This window comes from Elaeis guineensis, chromosome 9 (genome assembly GCF_000442705.2).
Source record: "Elaeis guineensis isolate ETL-2024a chromosome 9, EG11, whole genome shotgun sequence".
NCBI classification, from domain to species: Eukaryota; Viridiplantae; Streptophyta; class Magnoliopsida; order Arecales; family Arecaceae; genus Elaeis; species Elaeis guineensis.
Genome location: NC_026001.2, coordinates 70,704,572 through 70,709,571, shown reverse-complemented (window position 1 = coordinate 70,709,571; position 5,000 = coordinate 70,704,572).

Here is a 5,000-nt window from a genome sequence, read left to right as displayed (position 1 = left end):
GATCCATCAATACACAATAAATTGATGTTGCCTTCCTCATTGGGTTCCCCTAGCAGCATTGGTACCTGTGTCAGCATGAATTTTATCTAGTTATGTTTACCCTTTTTTTAAGATTTACTACACATCCACATTGGTTGTCTCGCATATATGACGATGCCTTATATACCAATTTCCAACATCTTGACTAGGTAGAAACAATAATGCCTTGCCAGACATATTGTTTTCTATAGGTTTGTAGAAGCTTAAATACTTCTTGAGATGATGATGAGCGTTGTAAATTTGCATGGTCAAATTGTTATATTTACATTTTTGCAATTATTTAACACACGCTCAAGTTGATGTTGTTAAATAACTTGAGTTTGCATGTGCAGTATCCTCTAGTATATATGGATCATTGACCAGGTCTAATCTGATCCCACTTGCTATAATTTAGAATCTCATCCATGTCAAAAACTAATCAGAAGGTATTATTTGAATTTTTTGATCCTATATAAATATCGAAGATCTACCTAGCTCATAGTAGATGTGGGATTAAACACATATTTGCATGGATCTTCAACAATTTCTAGTTTGAAGCTAATATCTTCCTCTTAGGGGATAGGAGCTAATTTCCCTCCCAGCTGGTGGCTAATAATTTTTTTAGTTAGTTAACACGGAATTCAAATAAAAAATATTCAAATGCAGAAAGACCAGAGAGCTTCTAAAACTTGAGCAAAGTTCATTTACGTCCAACACAATTCTATGCCATCGTGATCAATTACTTGGGACTGCCGCTGCATTCCAAGCATTTGAGACAACATGATTGGACACCGCTTCTTGAGAAGGTCTCCAAAAAAATTAGCTGGCATGGAAAGAAAAATTCCTCACTATTGCTGGTCGACTAATCCTGCTTAACTCTGTAATCCACTTCAACCATATCCTACTGGATGTCAAACTTTATGTTGCCATCCGGTATTGTCCGAAGAATCGAAAGACTATGGTTTGGGGAAGACAAGGTAAATTGGGTGCGGCATTTACTACGCTGGAGTTCAGTCTGCAGACCCAAGTAGTTCGGGGGAATGGATATCGCTCACCTCGAAATCCTAAACAAAGTGCTGCTCAGCAAATGGTGGTGGAAGTTATTTGTGAACCATGACTCGCCACTGTACTCTCTAATCCATTCGGGTTATTCTCAGCGTCGGCCATTTACACTGAACATGCAGTACCAGCAACATCTGTCGCCATTCTGGAAATCTGAAGGTTAGCGATCTATTTCAGAGCCTCATTAAATTTAATCTTGGTAATGGAACCAATATCCTATTTTGGCACAACACTTGGCTATTTCCTCAACCCATTAAGGACAGGTTTCCTTGCTTATACTCTCTTACACCTAGGCAAAATAGCACGGTTGCTGATGCTTATGCCTGCTTAAGGGATTTTAACTTTTGGTCACCTGTCTTAACTGGCGCTCATGAAGGGAGTCTTCAACGTCCAAGGCATGAGATGTTAACCTTAGCCCCCTCTAACGGCCAGGACATAATACAATGGAAATGGTATCACAGAAAGCAGTTTTCTACCAAACAATACTGTAACTTTATTATGGACGGAGGAGTCAGACCGCTTATTAGTCAGATTATTTGGAATACGGGAATTCCAGAGAAAGTCAAATGCTTCATCTACCTCTGTTTTTTATGACAAAATGTTAACCAAATCCAATCTTGTTAAGCGTGGCTGGAAAGGTGTGGATAGCTATTCGTTCTGCAATTCCATCTCTGAAACGGTGGAAACATCTCTTTCTGTAGTGTTCCTTTTAACAAATGATCTGGTCAGTACTGCTACAGAAATTTCAGATCAAGGATCTCCCACAAACTCAGTTTCTATTATGGCATTCATGGTGTGATAGCCCAGCCAGCCAAACGAAAAAAAAAAAAAAAGAGGGAAGGAAAACAGAGGAGAAGAACTCCCGAAGGGAGTCTTCTTCCTCCGTTCACCGGCTCCTAATCGGAGTCGGAAACAAGTTCCCTCCGGCCCTATTTAAGGAGGAGATCCCTCCTCTCTCCTAAGATTTTCTAAAATTTTGAGAAGAATGACGATGAATTTAAATGATCCTCGTGATGAATTTTTGATCTGTGATCGTCGGACGGTACATACCGACATCCACTTTGATCAGATCAAGTTATTTTTAGATTTTATTTCTCATGATCTTATTGAATTGTCCACATGATAATCTTAGCATGATTTGATCTGATCAATCGAATTTGTTGAATCATATCGTTTGAGGAGTTCAAGATGAGTTTTTCTCTCTCTAAAATTTTCTCTTTCTAAAGTCATTTCTCTCTCTCGATCGATTTCTCTCTCTTCGATCGATTTATCAATGAGGAAATTTTTTTCAATAGTCCTGATCTGATTCTAGTGAAGAATCCTGATCCATGATTGTCAGACAGCGTACTGGCACCCACCTTAATCAGACTATGAATCTTTAAATTTGATTATTCATGATTTCGATCTAGCCATTGACTTGATTTGATCATGTTGATTTCATCATCGAGATATTGGACCAATCATAATGTTGGATTGTGTCATCTGATCAATTCGAATTGTACCTCATTGATTTCTTCTCCTCTAATTGTCTCTCTCTACTTGATTTTTATGAAATCGATGAAGAAAACCTCGGTCCTATCACTTTGAATCCGATTTGATCTGATAGTCAACTTTGTATCGTTTAGGTCCTAATTAGATTTTGATTAGATGAACTTAGATGATCGGACCCCAATCTAAACCGTTGAAATATGGGTATTCGTATTCTTTCTAATTATTTGAAATTGATTCTGTATAGGATTGTGGATGTTTGATCATGGGATATCACGATATGATATACGAACAGAATTTTGGAAGAAAATTTATAGAATTATGTGGATTTATTGGAATGCGTTTGAGGTAAGTAATGTTTCACTTTTTTCTAGATTTATCAGCAAATTATAATGGTATTCTTCTGACATGATTTGTGAAACGATGCATGAATTGGATGAATGGTATTTTGTTATGAAAATATCTTATTTGAAATGTTATGATGAAGCATGATTGAACATATTGATTTCATGATGCATTATATTGATTGATTTCGATACTACATGATTATAATATTTTATTATCGAAATTAAAATATGAAACATGATTTATGAAGAATTATGATATAAAGAAACAATAAAAATTGACAACCTGACTATGTAAAGGACCCTGCCAATGGGGGCATATACGTTGGCAATTGATTGTCCTGAGGGTTTAATGTCGCCAGCGAGACCAGCGACATGTCGCCAGAGATACCAGCGACAAACCGCCAGAGAGACCAGCGGTTCCAAAGGACATGGCTGTCAGATGATTCGCAGCCTACCGCAAGCAGATACAACGGTATTATGACCCTGCCACAGAGAAAATGTGGTCATAGCTCATGGTTGATGAAAAGAAATTGAAGAACAAAAGAAATTGAAATCTCGAAAAGAACTTAAATTTTCGGAAAAGAAATGAATTGGCATGAATTATATTGCATAATTGAAATTAATTTTGAATTGATGAACTCTATATGCTTATTTTTCTATAAATGATTATTTACTTATATGCCTGATGAAATCTGTTGAGAAGTGATCATTGCTTACTAGGTTGTCTAGCTCATTACCTTTTATTTTTACTGTTTTTACAGTTGTTGAGGAATTAAGATGATACAAGATATGAATGGAAGAGTGATCAGAAGCAGAATCTCTAGACTTTTATTTTCGGTTGAAAATCTTATTGCATTTGATGTAAGGACTATGAATCATTGTTGAATTTATTGAGACATTAAAGAAAAAAATTTAGGTCGTTATGTTTTGGATTTAAATTATTGTCTAATTATTCCGCTGTTGTTTTAAGATAGCATGATAAGATGCCTTGCATGCTTATAGGAAGAGTTTTCTATGAGTATGCGGCGGTTGCCATGACCCTCGATTCACAATCTCGGGTCGGGGGCGTGACAATTATAGTGGTAAGTAATATTCCCGTTTGAGCTTAGGATTTTCGGTGGAAAGGAGAGAGGAGGGATCTCCTCCTTAAATAGGGCCGGAGGGAACTTGTTTCCGACTCTGATTAGGAGCCGGTGAACGGAGGAAGAAGACTCCCTTCAGGAGTTCTTCTCCTCTGTTTTCCTTCCCTCTTTTTTTTTTTTTTTCATTTTGGTGGGCTGAGATTAGGCTTGGGCTTGGGCTAGGTTGGGCTGATTTTGGGCTATAACATTCTTCATCCCTAAAAAGAAATTTCGTCCTCAAAATTTTTCATACCTGTCACCATTGCATTGGAAGCCTGTGTATTCTGTTGAGTAAGCGCATAAACTCTTCCCTGGGTTTTAGAAATCTGTCCGCCACCCTTATGTTGTCCTTCATGAGTTCTTTTGCCAGCTTGATTTTCAATATTTAGCGGCAGCTAGCAATTTTATGATCCATCTGACCACATTTGAAACAAGCACCTGTATTCCAATAGCAATCCTTGTCTGCATGATTTTTGCCACATCTGGAGCATGGCTCACCATCAATCTGTTGAGTCTTATTATCTATTGCTCCCTTAGCTGAACTTTTGATATTTTTATTATTATGATGCTCATACTTTAACGTCCCAATGTTCCTAATGTTTACCCACCTACGCTCATACTATGTCAAATTCTATGTGTCATAAATTATTGGATTTGCATTAAATCAGCATGAAATATATTTTTATGTTTATTGCAGTATTATTCTTGAAAATTATATAATATCTGAAATATCTGGTAGAGATACTTGTTACTTACTGGGCTGTCTAGCTCATTACCTTTCTTTCTATTTTTTCAGATTCAGATAATTAATTTCGAGCGTGGGAAGAAATATTGGGACAGAGCTTTTAGAGGTGAGAATTAGTATTTTCAACTTCATTGAACTTAGATTTATTGTTTAGTAAAAAAAAAGTTTATTGGATGTAAGACATTTGATTTAATTACTTGAATTACAGTTGAATATAAT